The sequence below is a fragment of the Bombina bombina genome, chromosome 7 (genome assembly GCF_027579735.1).
Source record: "Bombina bombina isolate aBomBom1 chromosome 7, aBomBom1.pri, whole genome shotgun sequence".
NCBI lineage: Eukaryota > Metazoa > Chordata > Amphibia > Anura > Bombinatoridae > Bombina > Bombina bombina.
This window is the reverse complement of record NC_069505.1, coordinates 345,296,461-345,312,158: the sequence shown is the minus strand read 5'-3', so window position 1 is coordinate 345,312,158 and position 15,698 is coordinate 345,296,461. Positions and strand designations below refer to the sequence as shown.

The window sequence follows — 15,698 nt, the reverse complement described above, 5'->3', positions numbered from 1 at the left end:
GCAGCGCTGTTCATAGGTAACAAAGATAAAAGGACAGTACAAGTATAAGTTTACAGCTTTATTAGACCCCAGCTGAGGTTGTGATAATATAGACATCTCCTTAGCCATACCAGCTTGATTGGATTTGCCAATAAGAGATATAGCAATATAATATCAGTCCCAAGCCCTGGTTTCCCCTGATGCACAGCGTAGAATAGCGGGCAAAGTTTTCTTTCTTCGCCACAAAGTTATACCCTTTCACCTAGGTCTTTTATTATTACATGGGCTTCGTTAGTTTTGTTCTCTATTATGAGATCCCTTGCCCACTCTTACTCTTTGCACTCCCTGAGAACCTATGAGGGACAATAACGGTGTGTCTAGTAACAAGTCTAATATAGTGTTTGTAATTAATAAGAAATGTTTCAGATAGAGTAGTAACTAGTATAATACAATACTATTAGTATATAGATACAGCTTATATATGGTACCCTTCAGAGCCTCAAGTTTGCAGATATAGCTTGTGTGTAGTTACAAATCCAATATAGTACCTTTCGTTTGCAGATACAGCTTATGTATAGTAACAGGTCAAATATAGTGCCCTCTAGCGTATAGAAATAGCTTGTGTAGTATACCTGGTCTAATACGGTGTATTTAGTATATAGGCACAGTTAGGACATAGTAACAAATATAATGCAGTGCCACTAGTACATGACCACAAAGTGTGTATAGTAACAAGTCTAATAAAGAGCCTCTAGTTCTAGGATATAGCTTGTGTATGATATTAGGTTTATTACAGTACCTTCCAACACAGAGATACAGCTTGAGTATAGTAACCAGGATAACAAAGTGCCTCTTGTTGTAACTGACCACAGCACTGTTGATATTTTATTTACATATTAGACCTTTTTCATCTATTAAGTCTAATGACCTTGTAGTAGTTTTTACCTTTTCAGTATTCTAACCAGCTCTGCCCCCCTCTCCCTTGCCCCTCCCCAATTCGAGCGGCTCTTGCCCGCTGCATCCCCCCCCCCCCATATATTCTGGCCTACGGGAGGCCAGACAAAAAGCCAACTCCCTACCTCTCACTGTTTTTAGCTTATTGAATACCTTTTATCTCGGGGTAGAGTTCATTAGTCATACGATATAAAAACTGAGGTTTTATAGTTATATGTTCCAGTCATTCATGATCCCTATATATTGCTTTACACGCAATGTTTATGGTACCAGAGATGGTGCTATAGTGCATGTCAACTGTTATTTTATTATTATTGAATTATATTCCATAGCATTGGCTCTTATGTATATATATATATATATATATATATATATATATATATTTATGTGTGACACCTCTACTGGTCGGAGATCACAAAAACTTTTGATATACCAGTATACCAATGCTTAAATGTATGTGTCTTTATTATGACTGATCCGTGCCTGGACATATTCTTTGTATTATTGTATTATTGTTATTATTTAATACCTCAATAAAAAAAAATATTTAAAAAAAAAAAAAGTTTTTTTTTTAAATTTACACTACTGTTACCACAGATATGAGTGGTGGCACTGGGCAAGTGGGCCTGGCACACATGCTGTCAGACAGGCAACTGCAATTAGATTACACTAGCAGACTGATGTTTCACAGTCAAAAAATTTTTTTTTTTAAATTTACACTACTGTTACAACAGATATGAGTGGTGGCACTGGGCAAGTGGGCACAGTATACGCTGTGAGCCTGGCACACACGCTGGCAGGCAGGCAACTGCAATTAGATTACACAAGCAGACTGATGTTTCACAGTCAAAAAAGTTTTTTTTTTTTAATTTACACTACTGTTACACCAGATATGAGTGGTGGCACTGGGCAAGTGGGCCTGGCACACACGCTGGCAGACAGGCAACTGCAATTAGATTACACTAGCAGACTGATATTTCACAGTCCAAAAAGCTTTTTTTTTTAATTTACACTACTGTTACAACAAATATGAGTGGTGGCACTGGGCAAGTGGGCCTGGCACACACGCTTTCAGGCAGGCAACTGCAATTAGATTACACAAGCAGACTGATGTTTCACAGTCAAAAAAGTTTTGTTTTTTAAATGTACACTACTGTTACAACAGATATGGGTGGTGGCACTGGGCAAGTGGGCACAGTATACGCTGTGAGCCTGGCACACACGCTGGCAGACAGGCAACTGCAATTAGATTACACAAGCAGACTGATGTTTCACAGTCAAAAAAGTTTTTTTTTTAAATTTACACTACTGTTACACCAGATATGAGTGGTGGCACTGGGCAAGTGGGCACAGTATACGCTGTGAACCTGGTACACACGCTGGCAGGCAGGCAACTGCAATTAGATTACACTAGCAGACTGATGTTTCACAGTCAAAAAAGTTTTTTTTTTAAATTTACACTACTGTTACACCAGATATGAGTGGTGGCACTGGGCAAATGGGCACAGTATACGCTGTGAGCCTGGCACACACGCTGGCAGGCAGGCAACTGCAATTAGATTACACAAGCAGACTGATGTTTCACAGTCAAAAAAGTTTTTTTTTGTTTTTTTTTTAAGCCTTGGTCATGCTCAACCCAGAAATGTGTATTGCTTGGCCTCTACTTGCTTGATTATTTATCCTATTAAGAAATATACTACACTCAAAAGCCCGCCATGTCATACTCACACATAGTATTATTATTATTATTCTTTATTTATAAAGCGCCAACAGATTCCGCAGCGCTGTTCATAGGTAACAAAGATAAAAGGACAGTACAAGTATAAGTTTACAGCTTCATTAGACCCCAGCTGAGGTTGTGATAATATAGACATCTCCTTAGCCATACCAGCTTGATTGGATTTGCCAATAAGAGATATAGCAATATAATATCAGTCCCAAGCCCTGATTTCCCCTGATGCACAGCGTAGAATAGCGGGCAAAGTTTTCTTTCTTCGCCACAAAGTTATACCCTTTCACCTAGGTCTTTTATTATTACATGGGCTTCGTTAGTTTTGTTCTCTGTTATGAGATCCCTTGCCCACTCTTACTCTTTGCACTCCCTGAGAACCTATGAGGGACAATAACGGTGTGTCTAGTAACAAGTCTAATATAGTGTTTGTAATTAATAAGAAATGTTTCAGATAGAGTAGTAACTAGTATAATACAATACTATTAGTATATAGATACAGCTTATATATGGTACCCTTCAGAGCCTCTAGTTTGCAGATATAGCTTGTGTGTAGTTACAAATCCAATATAGTACCTTTCGTTTGCAGATACAGCTTATGTATAGTAACAGGTCTAATATAGTGCCCTCTGGCGTATAGAAATGGCTTGTGTAGTATACCTGGTCTAATACGGTGTATTTAGTATATAGGCACAGTTAGGACATAGTAACAAATATAATGCAGTGCCACTAGTACATGACTACAAAGTGTGTATAGTAACAAGTCTAATAAAGAGCCTCTAGTTCTAGGATATAGCTTGTGTATGATATTAGGTTTATTACAGTACCTTCCAACACAGAGATACAGCTTGAGTATAGTAACCAGGATAACAAAGTGCCTCTTGTTGTAACTGACCACAGCACTGTTGATATTTTATTTACATATTAGACCTTTTTCATCTATTAAGTCTAATGACCTTGTAGTAGTTTTTACCTTTTCAGTATTCTAACCAGCTCTGCCCCCCTCTCCCTTGCCCCTCCCCACTTCGAGCGGCTCTTGCCCGCTGCAACCCCCCCCATATATTCTGGCCTACGGGAGGCCAGACAAAAAGCCAACTCCCTACCTCTCACCATTTTTAGCTTATTGAATACCTTTTATCTCGGGGTAGAGTTCATTAGTCATACGATATAAAAACTGAGGTTTTATAGTTATATGTTCCAGTCATTCATGATCCCTATATATTGCTTTACACGCAATGTTTATGGTACCAGAGATGGTGCTATAGTGCATGTCAACTGTTATTTTATTATTATTGAATTATATTCCATAGCATTGGCTCTTATGTATATATATATATATATATATATATATATATATATATATATATATATATATATATATATATATATATATATGTGTGACACCTCTACTGGTCGGAGATCACAAAAACTTTTGATACACCAGTATACCAATGCTTAAATGTATGTGTCTTTATTATGACTGATCCGTGCCTGGACATATTCTTTGTATTATTGTTATTATTTAATACCTCAATAAAAAAAAATATTTAAAAAAAAAAAAAGTTTTTTTTTTAAATTTACACTACTGTTACCAAAGATATGAGTGGTGGCACTGGGCAAGTGGGCCTGGCACACATGCTGTCAGACAGGCAACTGCAATTAGATTACACTAGCAGACTGATGTTTCACAGTCAAAAAAGTTTTTTTTTTTAAAATTTACACTACTGTTACAACAGATATGAGTGGTGGCACTGGGCAAGTGGGCACAGTATACGCTGTGAGCCTGGCACACACGCTGGCAGGCAGGCAACTGCAATTAGATTACACAAGCAGACTGATGTTTCACAGTCAAAAAAGTTTGTTTTTTTTTAATTTACACTACTGTTACACCAGATATGAGTGGTGGCACTGGGCAAGTGGGCCTGGCACACACGCTGGCAGACAGGCAACTGCAATTAGATTACACTAGCAGACTGATATTTCACAGTCCAAAAAGCTTTTTTTTTAAATTTACACTACTGTTACAACAAATATGAGTGGTGGCACTGGGCAAGTGGGCCTGGCACACACGCTTTCAGGCAGGCAACTGCAATTAGATTACACAAGCAGACTGATGTTTCACAGTCAAAAAAGTTTTGTTTTTTTAAATGTACACTACTGTTACAACAGATATGAGTGGTGGCACTGGGCAAGTGGGCACAGTATACGCTGTGAGCCTGGCACACACGCTGGCAGACAGGCAACTGCAATTAGATTACACAAGCAGACTGATGTTTCACAGTCAAAAAAGTTTTTTTTTTTTTAATTTACACTACTGTTACACCAGATATGAGTGGTGGCACTGGGCAAGTGGGCCTGGCACACACGCTGGCAGACAGGCAACTGCAATTAGATTACACTAGCAGACTGATATTTCACAGTCCAAAAAGCTTTTTTTTTAAATTTACACTACTGTTACAATAAATATGAGTGGTGGCACTGGGCAAGTGGGCCTGGCACACACGCTTTCAGGCAGGCAACTGCAATTAGATTACACAAGCAGACTGATGTTTCACAGTCAAAAAAGTTTTGTTTTTTTAAATGTACACTACTGTTACAACAGATATGAGTGGTGGCACTGGGCAAGTGGGCACAGTATACGCTGTGAGCCTGGCACACACGCTGGCAGACAGGCAACTGCAATTAGATTACACAAGCAGACTGATGTTTCACAGTCAAAAAAGTTTTTTTTTTTAAATTTACACTACTGTTACACCAGATATGAGTGGTGGCACTGGGTAAGTGGGCCTGGCACACACGCTGGCAGGCAGGCAGGCAACTGCAATTAGATTACACTAGCAGACTGATGTTTCACAGTCAAAAAAGTTTGTTTTTTTTTAAATTTACACTACTGTTACAACAGATATGAGTGGTGGCACTGGGCAAGTGGGGCTGGCACACACGCTGGCAGGCAGGCAACTGCAATTAGATTACACAAGCAGACTGATGTTTCACAGTCAAAAAAGTTGTTTTTTTTAATTTACACTACTGTTACACCAGATATGAGTGGTGGTACTGGGCAAGTGGGCCTGGCACACATGCTGGCAGGCAGGCAACTGCAATTAGATTTCACTAGCAGACTGATGTTTCACAATCAAAAAAGTTGTTTTTTTTTTAAATTTACACTACTGTTACAACAGATATGAGTGGTGGCACTGGGCAAGTGGGCACAGTATACGCTGTGAGCCTGGCACACATGCTGGCAGGCAGGCAACTGCAATTAGATTACACTAGCAGACTGATTTTTCACAATCAAAAAAGTTTTTTTTTTTAATTTACACTACTGTTACAACAGATATGAGTGGTGGCACTGGGCAGGTGGGCCTGGCACACACGCTAGCAGGCAGGCAACTGCAATTAGATTACACTAGAAGACTGATGTTTCACAGTCAAAAAAGTTGTTGTTTTTTAAATTTACACTACTGTTACAACAAATATGAGTGGTGGAACTGGGCAAGTGGGCACAGTATACGCTGTGAGCCTGACACACATGCTGGCAGGCAGGCAACTGCAATTAGATTACACAGGGAAAAAAAAAACAGACTGATATTCTAGCCCTAAAAAGGGCTTTTTGGGGTGCTGTCCTTACAGCAGAGATCAGATGAGTCCTTCAGGTCTGTAGTGGACACTGAATACACTAGCTTAGCTATCAATTTCCTTATTAAATCAGCAGCAGCTACACTGTCCCTCCTCTCCCTAAGAAAGCAGCTTCCAAATGAATCTAAAATGACTGCTGTCCTGGAGCTGGGAGGGTCTGGGAGGGAGGGTCTGCTGCTGATTGGCTGGAATGTGTCTGCAGACTGTGAGATACAGGGTCAAAGTTTACTCAATGATGACGAATAGGGGGCGGATCGAACATCGCATATCTTCGCCCGCCGTTGCGAACGCGAACAAGCTATGTTCGACACATCACTAGAGACAACGCTTTATGAACTAACAGTTTAAACTATTATATAAAAAAAGACTGAGATGCGTTGGCCGGGAATCGAACCCTGCTGTCAACTGCTTGGAAAGCAGCTAGGCTCACCACTATACCACCAACGCAATGCAAATCATGCGGCTTGCTTATGTGTTGCACCGTTCAAATGACCGGGAGGTATTTGGAGGGAGAGACAACGCTTTTTGAACTAACAATTTAAACTATTATATAAAAACATACTGAGATGCGTTGGCCCGGAATCGAACCCGGGTCAACTGCTTGGAAGGCAGCTATGCTCACCACTATACCACCAACGCAAAGCAAAAGCTGCGGCTTGCTTATGTGTTGCACCGTTCAAATGACCGGGAGGTATCTGGAGGGAGAGACAACGCTTTTTGAACTAACAGTTTAAAATATTATATAAAATCAGACTGAGATGTGTTGGCTGGGAATCAAACCCGGGTCAACTGCTTGAAAGCAGCTATGCTCACCACTGTACCACCAACGCAATGCAAATCCTACGGCTTCCTTATGTGTTGCACCGTTCAAATGACCGGGAGGTATCTGGAGAGAGAGACAACGCTTTTTGAACTAACAATTTAAACTATTATATAAAAACAGACTGAGATGCGTTGGCCGGGAATCGAACCCGGGTCAATTGCTTGGAAGGAAGGTATGCTCACCACTATACCACCAACGCAATGCAAATGCTGCCGCTTGCTTATGTGTTGCATGGTTCAAATGAACGGGAGGTATCTGGAGGGAGAGACAACGCTTTTTGAACTAACAATTTAAACTATTATATAAAAACGGACTGAGATGCGTTGGCCCGGAATCGAACCCGGGTCAACTTCTTGGTAGGCAGCTATGCTCACCACTACACCACCAACGCAATGCAAATGCTGTGGCTTGCTTATGTGTTGCACCATTCAAATGTCCGGGAGGTATCTGGAGGAAGAAACAACGCTTTTTGAACAAGCAATTTAAACTATTATATAAAAACAGACTGAGATGCGTTGGCCGGGAATCGAACCCGGGTCAACTGCTTTGAAGGAAGCTATGCTCACCACTATACCACCAAAGCAATGCAAATACTGTGGCTTGCTTATGTGTTGCACCGTTCAAATGACCGGGAGGTATCTGGAGGGAGAGACAACGCTTTTTGAACTAACAGTTTAAACTATTATATAAAAACAAACTGAGATGCATTGGCCAGGAATCGAACCCAGGTCAACTGCTTGGTAGGCAGCTATGCTCACCACTACACCACCAACACAATGCAAACTTTGTGTTTTGCTTATGTGTTGCGCCATTCAAATGACCGGTAGGTATCTGGAGTGAGAGACAACGCTTTTTGAACTAACAGTTTAAACTATTACAATGCTTTTTGAACTAACAATTTAAACTATTATATAAAAACAGACTGAAATGCGTTGGCCCGGAATAGAACCCAGGTCAACTGCTTGGTAGGCAGCTATGCTCACCACTACACCACCAACGCAATGCAAATGCTGCAGATTGATTATGTGTTGCACCATTCAAATGACCGGGAGGTATCTGGAGGGAGAGACAACGCTTTTTGAACTAACAATTTAAAGTATTATATAAAAACAGACTGAGATGCATTGGCCGGTAATCGAAACCGGGTCAACTGCTTAGAAGGCAGCTATGCTCACCGCTATACCAGCAACACAATGCTAGAAGTGCAGCGTGCTTATGCATTCCACCTTTCAATGATCAGGGGGTATCCAACCCAACCAGTTGCTTCTGAGTCTATTTAGTTATACTTTTCAACAAAAGATACAAAGAGAACATAATAAATTAGATAATATAAAAGTTGTTTAAAATATTATGCTTAGAATCAGGAAAGAAAAAATTGGTTTTCTTGTTATTTTAAATACTAAATACATTTCATAATCATAGAATTTAGGTTATTTCCCACCTCCCTCTAGTCATGGGTTCTAGTATGATGAAATCTGCATTCAGTAAGGTTTAATTGCTCTGGTCACTGTAAAAGGGCCAAGTCGGTTGTCAATGGGATAAAGCACTGATACCTATATCAAGATTGAGAAAAAATAGAGGGGCGCCTCATGTGTAATATCATCAGGTGTGTGTAAAAACACAATATGATAACAGCTCACCCACAACTAGGATTTCCCATATGCTGCAGTAAAGGGATAAAGTATAGACAAATAAGGCACTATATGTGCAGGTCACTCAGAGTACAGTTGCATCAACTTTGTAAAAAGCCAAATGGGTACTCACATGTTAACCAAGCACACTCATGTGCTAGTAGAAGCAGGCTGGCAGATTTGAGGATAGGTGTGTCAGCTCACCCCAAAGAGGGATCTCCCAATAAGCAATGTTCAAATGCAGAGGTATTAGAATGATGCTAACAGTGAATGCAGGTAAATAGGTAGGTAAGATATATCCACTCAAAATAGTTTTTCATAAAAATGTAGCATTTATTAAAAACCAATTAAAAAACAAAAATATCAAAAAGTGGAATAGGGGCATTCTAGTATCCCCTTAAACATGCAACGCATTTCTTGGCATAACATGCCATTTCTTCAGGCATATTGATATCAATATATCAATGTGTTAACACCTATATCAATGTGTTAATAAATGAGTCAATATGATAACAAACTTAAAGGGACACAATACTCATATGCTAAAGTGATGCAGTATAACTGTAAAAAGCTGCCAGGAAAATATCACCTGAACATTTCTATGTAAAAAAAAAGGAAGATATTTTATGTCACAATTTCCTCATCTCACAAAGTGCTGTATAAACAGTTATACTTCAGCTGGTGTCCAACTGCAGGTAAACAAAAAGAGAAGAAATTAACAGTAGCCAATCAGCATCAGCAGTACTGAGATCATAAACTATTTTACTGTGATCTCATGAGATTTCATAGTAAACTTCCTTAAACTGAATAGGGAAATAACATGAGTGTGCATGAGGCACGCTTCCTTGCAGGTCCCGGGACAGGGATACTGATTAGCTGCTTAAAGTCCTTTACAATGGGGTGTGAATACTTAGGACATTTTGAGGTAAAATATCTTTCATTTTTACATAGAGATGTTCAGGTGATATTTTCTAGTCAATTTTTTAAAGCTATGCTGCATCACTTTCGAGTGTTTCAACATTTGGGTATGATGTCCCTTTAAAATAAAATTGTTTATTAAAATTGTGAGTTATATATGAATAATGGAACTTTAATTTTGACTTGTATGTCCCTTTAAAGGGATATGAAACCCAAACATTTTCTTTTGTGATTCAGACCGAGCATACCATTTTAAAAAGTTTCCAAATTACTATTATTAAATTTGCTTCATTCCTATGATATTCTTAGTTGAAGTGATACCTAGGTAGGTAGGTTCTTTTTTTTATTCTCTTGCTATTCCTTGCTGAAAAGCATATCTAGATAAGCTTAGTAGTTGCTGTTTGGTTGCTGCACTTAGAAGCCTCATGTGATTGGCTCACCCATGTGCATTGTTTTTTCTTCAACTAAGGATATCTAAAAAATGAAGAAAAAACATAATTTATGCTTACCTGATAAATTTATTTCTCTTGTAGTGTATCCAGTCCACGGATCATCCATTACTTGTGGGATATTGCAAGAGGATCACCCACAGCAGAGCTGCTATATAGCTCCTCCCCTCACTGCCATATTCAGTCATTCGACCGAAACAAGACGAGAAAGGAGAAACCATAGGGTGCAGTGGTGACTGTAGTTTAATTAAAATTTAGACCTGCCTTAAAAGGACAGGGCGGGCCGTGGACTGGATACACTACAAGAGAAATAAATTTATCAGGTAAGCATAAATTATGTTTTCTCTTGTTAAGTGTATCCAGTCCACGGATCATCCATTACTTGTGGGATACCAATACCAAAGCTAAAGTACACGGATGATGGGAGGGACAAGGCAGGAACTTAAACGGAAGGAACCACTGCCTGTAGAACCTTTCTCCCAAAAACAGCCTCCGAAGAAGCAAAAGTGTCAAATTTGTAAAATTTTGAAAAGGTGTGAAGCGAAGACCAAGTCGCAGCCTTGCAAATCTGTTCAACAGAGGCCTCATTTTTAAAGGCCCAGGTGGAAGCCACAGCTCTAGTAGAATGAGCTGTAATCCTTTCAGGGGGCTGCTGTCCAGCAGTCTCATAGGCTAAGCGTATTATGCTCCGAAGCCAAAAGGAGAGAGAGGTTGCCGAAGCTTTTTGACCTCTCCTCTGTCCAGAGTAAACGACAAACAGAGCAGATGTTTGACGAAAATCTTTAGTAGCCTGTAAGTAAAACTTCAAGGCACGGACTACGTCCAGATTATGCAAAAGATGTTCCTTCTTTGAAGAAGGATTAGGACACAATGATGGAACAACAATCTCTTGATTGATATTCCTGTTAGAAACCACCTTAGGTAAAAACCCAGGTTTGGTACGCAGAACTACCTTGTCTGAATGAAAAATCAGATAAGGAGAATCACAATGTAAGGCAGATAATTCAGAGACTCTTCGAGCCGAGGAAATAGCCATCAAAAACAGAACTTTCCAAGATAAAAGTGTAATATCAATGGAATGAAGGGGTTCAAATGGAACTCCCTGAAGAACTTTAAGAACCAAGTTTAAGCTCCACGGGGGAGCAACAGTTTTAAACACAGGTTTAATCCTAACCAAAGCCTGACAAAATTCCTGGACGTCTGGAACTTCTGCCAGACGCTTGTGCAAAAGAATAGACAGAGCAGAGATCTGTCCTTTTAAATAACTAGCTGATAAGCTTTTGTCCAAACCCTCTTGGAGAAAGGACAATATCCTAGGAATCCTAACCTTACTCCATGAGTAACTCTTGGATTCACACCAATAAAGATATTTACGCAATATCTTATGGTAGATTTTCCTGGTGACAGGCTTCCGAGCCTTTATTAAGGTATCAATGACTGACTCAGAGAAGCCACGCCTTGATAGAATCAAGCGTTCAATCTCCATGCAGTCAGTCTCAGAGAAATTAGATTTGGATGATTGAAAGGACCTTGTATTAGAAGGTCCTGTCTCAGAGGTAGAGTCCATGGTGGAAGAGATGACATGTCCACTAGGTCTGCATACCAGGTCCTGCGTGGCCACACAGGCGCTATCAGCATCAACAATGCTCTCTCCTGCTTGATTTTGGCAATCAGTCGAGGGAGCAGAGGAAACGGTGGAAACACATAGGCCAGGTTGAAGAACCAAGGAGCTGCTAGAGCATCTATCAGCGTTGCTCCCGGGTCCCTGGACCTGGATCCGTAACAAGGAAGCTTGGCGTTCTGGCGAGACACCATGAGATCCAGTTCTGGTTTGCCCCAACGATGGACCAGTTGAGCAAACACCTCCGGATGGAGTTCCCACTCCCCCGGATGAAAAGTCTGACGACTTAGAAAATCCACCTCCCAGTTCTCTACGCCTGGGATGTGGATCGCTGACAGGTGGCAAGAGTGAGACTCTGCCCAGCAAATTATCTTTGAGACTTCTAACATTGCTAGGGAACTCCTGGTTCCCCCTTGATGGTTAATGTAAGCCACAGTCGTGATGTTGTCCGACTGAAATCTGATGAACCTCAGTGTTGCTAACTGAGGCCAAGCTAGAAGAGCATTGAATATTGCTCTTAACTCCAGAATATTTATTGGGAGGAGTTTCTCCTCCTGAGTCCACGATCCCTGAGCCTTCAGGGAGTTCCAGACTGCGCCCCAACCTAGAAGGCTGGCATCTGTTGTTACAATCGTCCAATCTGGCCTGCGAAAGGTCATACCCTTGGACAGATGGACCCGAGAAAGCCACCAGAGAAGAGAATTTCTGGTCTCTTGATCCAGATTTAGTAGAGGGGACAAATCTGAGTAATCCCCATTCCACTGACTTAGCATGCATAATTGCAGCGGTCTGAGATGCAGGCGCGCAAATGGCACTATGTCCATTGCCGCTACCATTAAGCCGATTACTTCCATGCACTGAGCCACTGACGGGCGTGGAATGGAATGAAGGACACGGCAAGCATTTAGAAGTTTTGATAACCTGGACTCCGTCAGGTAAATTTTCATCTCTACAGAATCTATAAGAGTCCCTAGGAAGGAGACTCTTGTGAGTGGTGATAGAGAACTCTTTTCCACGTTCACTTTCCACCCATGCGACCTCAGAAATGCCAGAACTATCTCTGTATGAGACTTGGCAATTTGAAAGCTTGACGCCTGTATCAGGATGTCGTCTGGATACGGAGCCACCGCTATGCCTCGCGGTCTTAGAACCGCCAGAAGTGAGCCCAGAACCTTTGTAAAAATTCTCGGGGCAGTGGCCAACCCGAAGGGAAGAGCTACAAATTGGTAATGCCTGTCTAGAAAGGCAAACCTTAGAAACCGATGATGATCTTTGTGAATCGGTATGTGAAGGTAGGCATCCTTTAAGTCCACTGTGGTCATTTACTGACCCTCTTGGATCATGGGTAGGATGGTCCGAATAGTTTCCATTTTGAATGATGGAACTCTGAGGAATTTGTTTAAGATCTTTAGATCCAAGATTGGTCTTGAAGGTTCCCTCTTTCTTGGGAACCACAAACAGATTTGAATAAAATCCCTGTCCTTGTTCCGTCCGCGGAACTGGATGGATCACTCCCATTACTAGGAGGTGTTGCACACAGCTTAGGAATGCCTCTTTCTTTATCTGGTTTGCTGATAACCTTGAAAGATGAAATCTCCCTTGTGGAGGAGAAGCTTTGAAGTCCAGAAGATATCCCTGAGATATGATCTCCAACGCCCAGGGATCCTGAACATCTCTTGCCCACGCCTGGGCGAAGAGAGAAAGTCTGCCCCCCACTAGATCCGTTTCCGGATAGGGGGCCGTTCCTTCATGCTGTCTTGGGGGCAGCAGCAGGCTTTCTGGCCTGCTTGCCCTTGTTCCAGGACTGGTTAGGTTTCCAGGCCTGTCTGGAATGAGCAACAGTTCCCTCTTATTTTGAAGCGGAGGAAGTTGATGCTGCTCCTGCCTTGAAATTTCGAAAGGCACGAAAGTTAGACTGTTTGGCCTTTGATTTGGCCCTGTCCTGAGGAAGGGTATGACCCTTGCCTCCAGTAATGTCAGCAATAATTTCCTTCAAGCCAGGCCCGAATAAGGTCTGCCCCTTGAAAGGAATGTTGAGTAATTTAGACTTTGAAGTCACGTCAGCTGACCAGGATTTAAGCCATAGCGCCCTACGTGCCTGGATGGCGAATTTGGAATTTTTAGCCGTTAGTTTAGTCAAATGAACAATGGCATCAGAAACAAATGAGTTAGCTAGCTTAAGCGTTCTAAGCTTGTCAATAATTTCATTCAATGGAGCTGTCTGGATGGCCTCTTCCAGGGCCTCAAACCAGAATGCGCGGCAGCAGTGACAGGCGCAATGCATGCAAGGGGCTGTAAAATAAAACCTTGTTGAATAAACATTTTCTTAAGGTAACCCTCCAATTTTTTATCCATTGGATCTGAAAAAGCACAACTGTCCTCAACCGGGATAGTGGTACGCTTTGCTAAAGTAGAAACTGCTCCCTCCACCTTAGGGACCGTCTGCCATAAGTCCCGTGTAGTGGCGTCTATTGGAAACATTTTTCTAAATATAGGAGGTGGGGAAAAGGGCACACCGGGTCTATCCCACTCCTTGCTAATAATTTCTGTAAGCCTTTTAGGTATAGGAAAAGCGTCAGTACACACGGCACCACATAGTATCTATCCAGCCTACACAATTTCTCTGGAATTGCAACTGTGTTACAGTCATTCAGAGCAGCTAATACCTCCCCAAGCAATACACGGAGGTTCTCAAGCTTAAATTTAAAATTAGAAATCTCTGAATCAGGTTTCCCCGAGTCAGAGATGTCACCCACAGACTGAAGCTCTCCGTCCTCATGTTCTGCATACTGTGACGCAGTATCAGACATGGCTCTAACAGCATTTGCGCGCTCTGTATCTCTCCTAACCCAAGAGCTATCGCGCTTGCCTCTTAATTCAGGCAATCTAGATAATACCTCTGACAGGGTATTATTCATGATTGCAGCCATGTCCTGCAAGGTAATCGCTATGGGCGTCCCTGATGTAATTGGCGCCATATTAGCATGCATCCCCTGAGCGGGAGGCGAAGGGTCTGACACGTGGGGAGAGTTAGTCAGCATAACTTCCCCCTCAACAGAACCCTCTGGTGATAATTCTTTTATAGATAAAGACTGATCTTTACTGTTTAAGGTGAAATCAATACATTTAGTACACATTCTCTTATGGGGCTCCACCATGGCTTTCAAACATAATGAACAAGTAGGTTCCTCTGTGTCAGACATGTTTAAACAGACTAGCAATGAGACTAGCAAGCTTGGAAAACACTTTAAAACAAGTTTACAAGCAATATAAAAAACGTTACTGCGCCTTTAAGAAACACAAATTTTCCCAAATTTTGAAATAACAGTGAAAAAATGCAGTTACACTAACGAAATTTTTACAGTGTATGTAATAAGTTAGCAGAGCATTGCACCCACTTGCAAATGGATGATTAACCCCTTAATACCAAAAACGGAATAACAAATGACAAAAACGTTTTTTAAACAGTCACAACAACTGCCACAGCTCTACTGTGGCTTTTTACCTCCCTCAATACGACTTTTGAAGCCTTTTGAGCCCTTCAGAGGAGTCCTCGATCATGCAGGAAGGAGCTGGATGTCTGTTTGTAATTTTTGCTGTGCAAAAAAACGCTAAAATAGGCCCCTCCCACTCATATTACAACAGTGGGAAGCCTCAGGGAACTGTTTCCAGGCAAAATTCAAGCCAGCCATGTGGAAAAAACTAGGCCCCAATAAGTTTTATCACCAAACATATGTAAAACACGATTAAACATGCCAGCAAACGTTTTAAAATACACTTTTATAAGAGTATGTATCTCTATTAATAAGCCTGATACCAGTCGCTATCACTGCATTTAAGGCTTTACTTACATTACTTCGGTATCAGCAGCATTTTCTACAGGGAGTGCAGAATTATTAGGCAAATTAGTATTTTGACCACATCATCCTCTTTATGCATGTTGTCTTACTCCAAGCTG

At 41.2% G+C, this 15,698-nt stretch overlaps 4 non-coding genes across 4 annotated transcripts; all 4 read right to left on the bottom strand.

Annotated features, from left to right (window-relative positions):
- Nucleotides 1–6,865: 6,865 nt before the first annotated feature.
- TRNAG-UCC (transfer RNA glycine (anticodon UCC)) lies at nt 6,866–6,937 on the bottom strand. Its single transcript has one exon. It is a non-coding gene; the product is annotated as a tRNA-Gly (tRNA).
- A 503-nt stretch (nt 6,938–7,440) lies between these two features.
- TRNAG-ACC (transfer RNA glycine (anticodon ACC)) lies at nt 7,441–7,512 on the bottom strand. The gene has a single exon. It is a non-coding gene; the product is annotated as a tRNA-Gly (tRNA).
- A 312-nt stretch (nt 7,513–7,824) lies between these two features.
- On the bottom strand, nt 7,825–7,896 carry TRNAG-ACC (transfer RNA glycine (anticodon ACC)). The gene has a single exon. It is a non-coding gene; the product is annotated as a tRNA-Gly (tRNA).
- A 153-nt stretch (nt 7,897–8,049) lies between these two features.
- Nucleotides 8,050–8,121, bottom strand: TRNAG-ACC (transfer RNA glycine (anticodon ACC)). Its single transcript has one exon. It is a non-coding gene; the product is annotated as a tRNA-Gly (tRNA).
- Between the last annotated feature and the right edge of the window lie 7,577 nt (nt 8,122–15,698).